The sequence below is a fragment of the Dasypus novemcinctus genome, chromosome 4 (genome assembly GCF_030445035.2).
Source record: "Dasypus novemcinctus isolate mDasNov1 chromosome 4, mDasNov1.1.hap2, whole genome shotgun sequence".
In the NCBI taxonomy this organism is placed as follows: Eukaryota; Metazoa; Chordata; class Mammalia; order Cingulata; family Dasypodidae; genus Dasypus; species Dasypus novemcinctus.
In genome coordinates this window covers 22626820-22638418 of record NC_080676.1, presented here as the reverse complement: position 1 = coordinate 22638418, position 11599 = coordinate 22626820, and positions in this window count along the sequence as shown.

Genomic DNA, 11599 nt, shown 5'->3' with positions numbered 1-11599 from the left:
TAAGCTAAAGTTTATATCACTATGTTAGTTTCCTGAGGCTACTGTAACAAATTATCACAAACTTTTTGGTTTAAAATAACAGAATTTTATTCTCTCACAGTCCTGGAAGCCAAATTCCCAAATCGAGTGTCACTGGGCAAAGTCAAGGCATCAGCAGGCTGTGCTCCCTCCGGAGGCTCTAGAGGCAAATTTGTTCCTTGCCTTTTCCACCTTCTAGTGTGTTGGCATTCCTTGGCTTGGGAATATGTACCAGCATATTTAAACCCCTGCTCAATCATCTCATCACCTTATCTTCTGTGCGTGTCAGATCTCCCTCTGCGTCTCTCTTGTGATTGAACCTACAGTCTACCCAGATAACCTGGCCCTTAACTTAGTCATATCTACAAAGACATATTTTGTTGGCCATATAAAGTGGCCTTTACACATTCTAAGGAAGGGGGTGTGGGTATCTTTTAGAGGATCATTTTCCAACTAACCACAAGTACTTTGACCAGTATCTACTTATAGTAAGTGCCCAATAAATATTTGTCTCTTTCTAAAGCCCCTTTCCATGCTCTCCCTGAGCTTCTGTGATTTGTATTATTGATAACGCTTTCAGAAACTCTATAGCTATGTTATTTGTACAGGTTTTCTCCCCTTTGTCCCTAGGTATTAGCTAGCAAGGGCGTTTGTAAGTAACATGATCATGAAGAAGTCACCATGGTCATGTTTGACTGAAACCAGATGTTAGTTTTAAAACTTTGAGCTGTAATAGAAAGTAGCTTGCAACAAGAGGATGCTTCATTTTAAAATCTATAATTTTTCAAGTCTATACATTTTAGTAAACATTTTTCCAATGAGTGAGTAAGAAAATCTTTCAGGACTTCTATGATTTGGCAGTGAATAAATTTGTCTCTAATGAGATTTGCCTCTAATGAGAGGTCTAAGCAATAAAACCTACATATGACAGATGATACCAGAAGAACTTTCAAGACAATGGTTTTCACAGATGAAGAAAGAATGATTATCAAAGAGAAGATATGGTCAGTCATGGACTATCTTGAACAACTAAAAAACTAGTAGAAGTGACTGGACTATTGGATGGTGGCAGTATCCTGGCCCATGGATTAATACAGTCCCAATAACAAGGTGTAGATGAGGATAAATTCTGCTTCCATACACTTTATGAAGCCTGGGGTTGTCGTTACCCAATACTGAGGGCAATCCTAGTTTGTTTGCCATTGTCAGCCTATGTAGTAGTGCTGACAAAGATAATGGGCCTGTTTAGAGAATGTCATAGCCATAGCTCTCACTATAAGTAAAAAAAAAAAATAGAAGTTTTCTTCATTATCACCCTTTTCTGAGCATTCTGAACCCGTTCACTGACTTTTTTTAAGAAATACTTGTTGAGCAGCTACTGTGTTTCTGGCACCGTGCAAGGTGCTGGGCACACAAAGGGAATCAGATGGATCTAGTCCCTTTCTTCAGTCTTCTCAACTGAGAAAATCATATCCTGCAAAACTTTCAACCAAGAGCACAGAAAAATGCATGAGCAGATAGATAAGCAAAACCACACCATAACCAGCAGCACCAAAGCAGCTCCATCAGCACCTGCAGAGTCAACAACCAAGGTAAGCCTGGGCCTGGTGTCAGCAGTCATTCTTTCATTTATTCACTGATGAACCTAAACTGAACGCCTAATGTGTGTCAGGCATTCAGCTAGCCATTAATGATTCAAAGTGATGAAAAAGAAGACAATAATGCATGTTTGCCTAATTAATTTACTAATTGGTCCTGAGGATATTGAAATAAATGGAAATATTGATTCAACTAAATATCAATATTATTTTGGTTATGAAAAATAGATGTGATAAAATAGGCAGATATTATGATTGAGTAAAGAGATCAATCACAGATAGTAGGTCTTCAAAATTTTTATAACTAAAATAAGTGAAAATATGAGACTCATTGTAAAACTGTACATCCAAAAAAAGAAAAAAATGTTCTTGAAAAGCAACAGGTTTCAGGAAAGTTATCTTCTCAAGTGGCAAATAGTCTAATCAATAAAACCAGAGGAGAAGTTCCTTATCCAGAGAAAATATAAAAGAAACTTCAAATTCATTAATTTCATTAATTTCTGACTCAGACTACATAGTACAAGTCAAAAAGCAGAGACTGCAAATTAGATTATTATCTGAAAGAGGGCAGGTAAAAAGCTGCTTCTGGGAAACTAGTGTGACTCACAGGACTAAATAATTATGCAACATGTGTGATTCATTTTTATTGTATGCTACTGAGCATGGAGTAGACAAGCATGCTTGAAATGCCCCCACTAAATTAAACATTCTTCAACAGTGCATTTTTATGTTCAAGTCACCCAAGACCTTTAAATGTAATTGTAAACTCATTTAGCCAGTTGATAGAATTACAGTACCCTCAACCCCCCCAGCACAAAATCCCCACTGGTTTATTAGTGTATATAAACTTAATGTAACTTGTTATCTTGCTTGAGAATTTTGTTTCACTTGATAACCCTGTTTCTTTCCAGATTACTCTTTAACAGACGAGACAGAGCCAGAACTTCTAAAGCCATAGGAGTGACAGCCAACAGTGAGTAATAAGTCCAAAGAAACACCAAACAGAAAAATGACAGTTGTTCAGGGCACACAGGCCTGCATTATTTCAGAAATCCAAAAGGGCAGTGCTGGATTGCCACTGTACGCTAGAAATTCATAAGGAGGGTCCTGAGTCACCCAGAAAATGTCAACCTATATTCAAACATTCTTTGATGACTAAGACTTGGCAGTGTGTGATAAACTAATTTGAACTAGGAAGCTTTGTTATTTAAGGGAGGAGCCAAGCGTCACTCTGAAAATAACCTGCTGTTAAATGTCATTTCCTTATGAAGCTGGTGTTGAGAGCTGAACAATAAATACCTCACAAGTGATCTGAGATCAAGTTTACATCTCTGGTAAGTTAAAGCAGCATTTGATGAAATCTACAGTGACCAGGTCCCAAAGATTATATTCAACATACAAAAGAATTTTTAAATTGAGTTTATCTCTCCAATATACTTAATAATAAAGATAATGTAATAATAATAGAAGAAACTTAACTAAGCACTTACTACATGCCAAGTACTGGTTTATCTCTTTACAAAGATTATCTGATTTAACCCCCTAATTAACCCTAAGAAGTAGATATTATTAGGTCCCAAAATACCGACAGGGAAACAGATCTTTTCACTTGCTTGCCATAGGCCCCACCACAGGCAAGGAGCAGAACTGAAATTTGAAATCCAGCTATCTGACTATAGAGACAGGAAATCTTTGATTCTGGTAGATTTCTTTGTCAACGTATCACATGTAAGTGTGTTCCCAAAATTAACATCCAGAAAAAATGTGTTTCTCTAGTTTTCAGATGAAGTTAGATTTCTTAAAAAACAAAACCAAACCTTAGGGTAATACAAAAACTGCAAGAGAGAAATTGACTCAGAATTTTAAAGTATGCTTTTAACTAATAAAAATCAAATCCGTTTTTCAATGTAATATTTTGAGATGCATATATCTTCAAAAAAATACAATTTACAAAAATGATGGGGTGGGGGTAGGGAGTAAGTATATGGGAACCTCTTATGTTTTTTAATGTAACGTTCTTTGTGGTCTATTAACTTTAATTTTAAAAAGTGTTAAAAAATAAACTTAAAAAAATCAAATCAACCAATAATGTGTGATTTTATCAATTTCCTGACTAGTGCCACCAAACTTCTAAAATTCTAAGTAATCTACTAAGTGGCTTCATTCAAGAAAATCTGGGTTAAAACAAACTTGTTAATTGATGGAAAGAAGAGTCTAAATTAGGAAATGTATGAATTATAGAAAAAATTAAAGATGTTCAGATTTGTTACTTTCAAATGAATATAAGTATGCATAGCTATTAACATACATAGTGACTCTGAAATATTTTAATGTTTCCAGATAAAGATCCAATATTTTGAAGTATGCTTGAAAAAACAAAAAACAGAGTCAGTCATTATATAGAGATACAATTTGTTTACAAGAGCAGGCAGAGGCTCTGAAAAGCAGTCTAACATCTTAGGTTCACTGCAATCCAATTTCTTCTGCCCCTTTGCAAAGCAATCTCATGCAGAGAGATTGCAAAGACATGGCCAAACCAGATCAAATTATCCCATGGTCCTAATTAGTACATCCTAAGACTACATGAGCTCTAGTTCATATAATATATTGACCTCTGTGCATAACTGACTGCTCTGTATTTGTACTTTTGAATATCAGTCAGAGAAGATGGCGTCAGAGAAAGGATGCAGAATTATCCCTGTATTATGTGCTTATTTGAATGTTAAGGAAAATTTCAATGAATGTAATAGCAGCAATTGTGCACTGATGATTCAGGCTTCTGTTTAGTTTGCATTTTCAGGAAAATACAGTTACCTTAGCAACTACAATATCACATGGGACATGCTGTAGCATGCAGAATGTCCTCAAGTCAAAAGCTTATCCCTTCCAAGAGATCACGCCAGGAAATGGGAAAATAAATAAACCAACCTCTTCTACATAAGGAATAAGGTACTTATTTCCCTGATAGAAAATAATTTATATTTAAATCAGTCTTTCTTTGTTGCAATCTTATCAAAATTGCAATACTTGTATTACATGGAGGAAGAAAAATATGTGTATAAATCTTCTATTGAATCAACTTCTGAATATTATACTCACTGACTTATAAACCTATACAACCAAATAATCTTTTTTGGGGGGTTATAATTATATATACTCTTTAAAATTTTTTGAATAAGTTTTTTTTCCATTAAACACCAAGAGCTGGAAGTATTTCATCCTGGCAGCAGTAATTCCAAAGTTGACAAAATGATGGATGAGAATTTAAGCTAAGTCTTTAGAACTCTAAAACACAGTCTGTTTGTGAAATATGAAATCAAACTGATTGTTTTATGCATTGTTATAAAGATGGAAATATTACTAATTCAAAGAAATTAGTATCAATTTTTTACTAAAAAATGTATGCCTTGTAGAAGAAACAAAGTTCCAGTGAATGCCTCCCAAGTTCCAAAATTTTTCAGTAGATGATGCAGAAAAGATGCATGCCTTTGCAGATTTATTGTTCTAGTTGGGACAGATATACAACAAAAAATAAAAGAAATAAATAAGACAATTTATATAGTGGCAACAGTAGCAAACAATATGAAACAGACCTCTACTTCTACTACCTCTCTGCCTTCCCTCCCCCTCATGAACATTTCAGTCATAAAATTATTAGATGAGGCAGAATAAGGCAGGGGTGGGGAATGTGGTCAAATGGAGTGGAGCTTGATGATAGGTTATATACAGGAAGGTTCACCATAGGAGATGATGCACTAAGGATAATAGAAGCCAAGATTTTCACTGTTAGAAAGGGGAGATACGAATTGAGAAAAAGGGAAAACTTGAATGAACTCTGTGGAACTGGATTGGAGTAGAAAATTTATGGTGTAGATAAATATAGAAATAAACATATATAAGTGTAGGAATACATATATTATATAATATATACCATATATTTTATATAACATAAATATATAAATAAATATACATGTAAATATATATACATGTTCCCTGGGAGATATTGAATACTGTGACGGGTAATTCCATGTGTCAGCTTGCCTAGGTTATGGAGTCCATTTGTTTGGTCAAGCAAGCACTGGCCTGTTTACTGATAGTTACTGTAATAAGCTGATTTTTATCTATGGTTGATTGCATCTACAATCAACAAAGGAGATTACCCTTAGCTGACTTGCAAGATCCAAGGATCCCATGAGTCATAGCAGATAATAAATCTCTTTCTCTCTCTCTTTCAATATATATATATTTATTCAATCCTGTCAGGTTCATTTCTCTGCAGAACCCTAAGTAATATAAGCATTGACATGTGCCATAGGAACGAGTACACTTAAAGCCAAGATCTTAGATTCTAAATACTCTTTTCCACTTTAAGGAATCAAGGTTTCTTGTAAAGATGGTGGATTTCAGATTTGGGGCAGGGAAAGTACAAGGTGAGACTTGAAGATTATAATGTATCAGAAACAAATGATGGAAACATGTCAAAAGGGAAAAGAAGTCAGCTTCAAAAGGCTCCCACTGCCAAATCTGGAGCAATTTGATAACTGAAATAAATGATAGTAATGAATGAAAACATATTGAAAAAACTAGGGAACTAGGAGCTCATACAGATATAAATAAAGTTTGACAAGGAAAATGGTATTTACAGAGCTGCAAATTACATTCCCTATAAATGCTTACCAATACAAAGGAAAATGAGTAACTTTATAGTGGAGAGGTCTGGCAGATATCATATAATCAAACGATCAAAGTGAAACTCACGTGTAAAAGGAGAAATAAAATCCATGAGCCTCCTGAGAAGATACAATGAGAGGAACACTGTGATGTTTTTTACCAGTGATGAATAATTGAATAGGATCATAAGAAATATCAGACAAACTGAAGTTAAGGGGTAGTCTACAAAATAACTGGTCTATAGTTTTTGAAAAGTGTGGTCATGAAAGTCAAGGAAAGACTTGAGTAACTATTCCAGATTGAGGAGACTACAGACAACTAAATGCAACACAAGAGTTTAAACTGGACCCTTTGTTGTAATAATGTGAAGAGGGTCAAAGGATTAAATGGCAGTAAATTATTCAAGTTAGTTTTTGTGATTTCTCTTGGTTGTAGTGTGGTCATATAAGAGGATATCCTCGTTTATAGGAAAGAACAACTAATATTGAAGGGAATGATAGGGAATCACGTCAGCATCTTATTCTGGTTTAGAAAAAATTCTCTTTATTTTTTCCTTCCACCTTTTCAGTAAATTTGAAGTTGCTTCTAAATAAAAAAAGCATGGAAGACACCTAGAATTTGAAGCAGGGTAATAATGGTAGAAGGTAGCTGCAGATAGGCAACTCCTTTAGATTTCTGTTCAGGAAAATATTCTCTGAAGGGATGGCATTTTAAGCATAAAGCTGAAAAATAAGAGGAATTCCGGGACCTGGCTGAAGAGCAGTTACAAGCAGAGGGGATGGCTGGAGCAGAGGCTCTAGACACAATGGAGTTTGGTTAGTTCTAAAACAAGGAAAAGAAAAGTGTCCAGTGTTGCTGGAGACTAGTAAATAGGGGATGAGTGATGGAAGATGCAGTCAAAGAGGTAGGCTAGAATTGTGAGAAGATGGTAGAGTAAGGAGCTCCAGGATTCAGTCCTTCCAGCAAAACAACTATTACATAGGCAAGAACTGTTTGAAACAATTATTTCAAATCTCCACATGCTATAACAATACTGTACATCATTCAGGAAAGAGCAGGAGGAAGAGGCTGATAAATTATGATAAAGATAAAGGAAATTGCTCTCTCCAAGTGGTGGCTACTTGCTCCTATCTTCCATTCTTACATTAAGCTACCTTGGGATCCAGCTCCTGTCTAGCTCACTGGTAACAGAAGAGGACCTAAAAATCCTCTTCCCCAAGACCAGGGGTAGGCATGACGAATGACTGATCACAGCTTTTGCTTAGCAATTTTGGACCATGGGGACCTGACTCTGAGGGCAGCCACTGTTTCAACCCACCCAGAAAAAGGTGGTGGTGGCCATTGTTTCAAGCCACCCTGGACAGAGGTGGAGGTGTTAGAGAGTTAGACACTATGCTTCCTCAAGTTTATGGGGACCTGTTAGTTGAAGGGCTACATTTGCTGGGACAGCCAGGAAATCTCAGATTTGGGGAGCCAACAGATAAGCTCTTGGCACTCTTCCTGATCTGCACCCAGTTTATGGGATCCTAGTACTGTGTTTGTTGGGAATGACTGACTTGGGAAAGTCCTCTCCAGTCTTCCCTAAATTTGCTCTTTAGGCAAAAGGACCTTGAGAAATCAAAGAAGTGCAAAAAAGTTAAAAACTATAGAAGCAGAGTGTCTGAGGCAAAGACCTCCTTGCTTCAAACACCTGGGAGAGGAAGGTCTGTCTTCTAGGAAACAGAGGGGGAAACCAAACCCTTATAAAGAGGGGAACTTGATAATAACTAACAAGCAAAAGTCCAGGACAAGAAAGAGGTCTAGAGGGAAATCCCTGCACATTGCATTTGCCTTGGGCAGACATTCCTAATAAGAGGGCTGAAGCACAAAGAAATCTCTGTATTACCACCAGCTAATTACAAAACCATGAAACACACATCTCAGGGAATAAATCCAAGAAGTAACAATTTAAAACATTAAAATGTATAATGTGCAATGGAAGATTACAAGACTAACAAAGAAACAGAATATGATGGCATGTCCAAGGGAAGAGGATAAAAATACAGAAAACACCATCAAAGAAGATGAGAATGTGAACATACTGGAAAAAGCTTTTAAAAATGTTTTCTAAAAATACTCGAAGAAACAAAGGAAAATACAGAGAAAGAACTAAAGGAAAATACAGGAGAGAAATAAATGAGCAATATGAGAGTAGTGGTAAAGACATGGAAATTTTAAAAAAGGGACCAAACAGAATGACTGGAGTTGAAAACTGAATAACTGATATGAAATATGCCCAGGAGGGTTTCAAAAACAGGTTGAATCTAGCAGAGAAAGAATCAATGAACTAGAAAACAAGATACTTGAAATGAGTCAAGCTGAGGAACAGAAAGAAAAAATAATTTTTAAAAGTGAAAATAGCCTAAGACACCCCTGGAACACTGGCAAGTACAGCAATATATGCATTGTGGGAGTACCAGAAGGAGAAGAAAGAGAGAAAGGGCAGAAAAGAATGTTCAAAGAAATAATGGGAAAGAACTTCCAAAACTTAGCAAAATACATGAATAGGGACATCCAAGAAGCCCAGAGAACACCAAACAGAATAAACAAGAAGAAAAATATACCCTGTTATACATTGTTCACACTATCAAAAGCAAGGGATAAGGAGAGAGTTCTGAAAGCTGCAAGAGAAAAGTGATGTGTTATGTACAAGAGAGTCCCTATTAGTTTGAGTGCTGATCTTTCATCAGAAACCATGGAGACAAGAAAGCAGTGGGTTGAAATACTTAAAGTGCTGAAAGTAAAGAACTGCCAGCCAAGATTTTATATCCTGTGAGTCTTTCCTTCAAAAATGAGAGAATGATTAAGGCATTCTCACATAAACAAAAGCTGAGAGAGTTCATCACCATGATACCTGTTCTACAAGCAATGCTAAAGGAAGTTCTTCAGACTGAAAGGAAAGAACACTCAGCAGTTGTTCAGTGCAGAAAAAAAAAAAGACATGAGGTATAGGTAACCATTTGGGTAATTTTTAAAGTTGGTATTATTTTATTATATTGTTTGGTATATAACTCCATTTCTTATTTACTAAGGTGCTAAAATGCAAATGCATAAAAAGTAATGATAAATCTTTTTTTGGCAACAATGTACAAAGATATAAGGGTAACAAGCACAGAAAAAAAGATGGGGTATAGGAAAAGTACTATGTATATGCAATTGATGTCAAGGTGGTATCATACCAAATGTAATTGTAATATATTTAAGATGTTAAATTTTAACTCTATGGTAGCCAAAAGGAAAGCAGATGAAAAATATATCCAGATAGAAATGACAAGGCACTCAATATGGTACAACACAAAAAAGCAAATAAATATAAAAGTAGGCTTTAATGAAAGTGAGGGGAAAAAAGGTTTAAGACTTGCAAAGGAAATGGCAAAATGACAGAGGAAAGACCTATATTTCAGTAGTTATTTTAAATGCAAATATTAAAATCTCCAGTCAAAAGCCAGAGATTGGCAGAATTGAGTATAAATTATGACCCAAATATAGTTTGTCTGCAAGAGATTCACCTTAAAGTCAAAGATATGAGTAGATTGGTGGTGAAAGGATGGGAAAAAAATATCACGCAAATAGAAACCAAAAGAGAGCTGGAGTGGCTATACTAATATTGGATAAAATATACTTTATGTCAAAAACAGTTATGAGGGACAAAGATGATCATTAAAGACTAATAAAGAGGACAATTCAACAGGAAGATGCACCTAACAGCAGATCCCAAAAATAAATGAAGCAAATACTGACATATTTGATTGGAGAAATTGAAGATTCTACATTAATAGAAAGAGATCATAACATACCACTCTCAATAATGGATATAGCGGAAGATCAATAAGGAAGTACAGAACTTGAATGGTACTATAAACCAACTATACCTAACAGGCATATAGAGAGAGTCACCCAACAAAACTAGAATACACATCTTCTTGAGTGCATGTGGATCATTCTCCAGGATAGACCATATGTTTGGTCACAAAATTATTCTTAATAAATTAAAAAATATTGAAATCATACCATGTATATTCTCTGACCACAATGAAATGAAGTTAGAAATCAGTAACAGATGGAGAAATGGAAATTCTGCAAATGGAAATTAAACAACATCCTCTTATACAACCAATGAATTAAAGAGGAAATCAGAAGCAAAATTAGGAAATATCTTGAAGTAAATGAAAATGAAAATAATTCATACAAAAACTTATGGGATACAGTGAAGTCAGTGCTGAGAGAGAAATTTATAGCTCTAAATGCTTACATTAAAACAGAAGAAATGCTTCAAATTAGATACTTAATCTAAAAACTGGCAAAAATTACAAAAAGAGCAAACTAAACCCAAAGAGAGTAGAAGAAAAGAAATAACAAAGGTTAAACTGGGGTAAATGAAATAGAAAAAAAAAATGGAGAGAATCAACAAATAAAAGTTGGTTCTTTGAAAAATTCAATAAAATTGACAAACCTTTCACTAGACTGATGAAGAAAGAGAGGGAGGATACAAATAATGAAAGTCAGAGATGAAAGGGGTCCATTACTGAAAACCATAATGAAATAAAAAGGACTGTAAGAGGATACTATGAACAACTGTATGCCAATAAATTAGATAACTTAGATGAAATGGACAAATTCTTAGAAACACCCAAATTACCTGCATAGATTCAAGAAGAAATTGAAGATGTCAAAAAACCAATAACTAGTAAAATCTCCCAAAAAGGAAAAGCCCAGGACCAGAAGGCTTCTACCAAACATTCCAAGAATACCTAATTACAATTCTGCTCCAACTCTTCCCAAAAAATGAAGAGAAAATTACACTCTCTAATTCATTTTATGAGGCCAACATCATCCTCATAACAAAGTCACATTAAGGTATCACAAGAAAAGAAAACCAGAGACCAAAATCTCTTTAAAATGCAGATAAAAAATTTCCTCAACAAAATGCTAGCACATCAAATCCAACAGTATATTGCGAGAATTATACAGCAAAATCAAGTGAGAAATTTCCCAGATATGAAAGATTGGTTAAACATTAGAAAATTAATTAATGTAATATACCACATTAACAGAATGAAGGAAAAAAATCCCATGAACATCTCAATTGGTTCAGAGAAGGCATTTGTCAAATTCCAGCACCCATTCTTGATAAAAATACTTAAAATGCTAGAGATATAAGGAAACTTAATAAACATGATAAAGGGCATATATGAAAAATCTACTGCTAACATCCTACTTGATGAAAGACTGCAAGCTTCCCCTCTAATGTCAGGAACAAGACAAGGATGCCC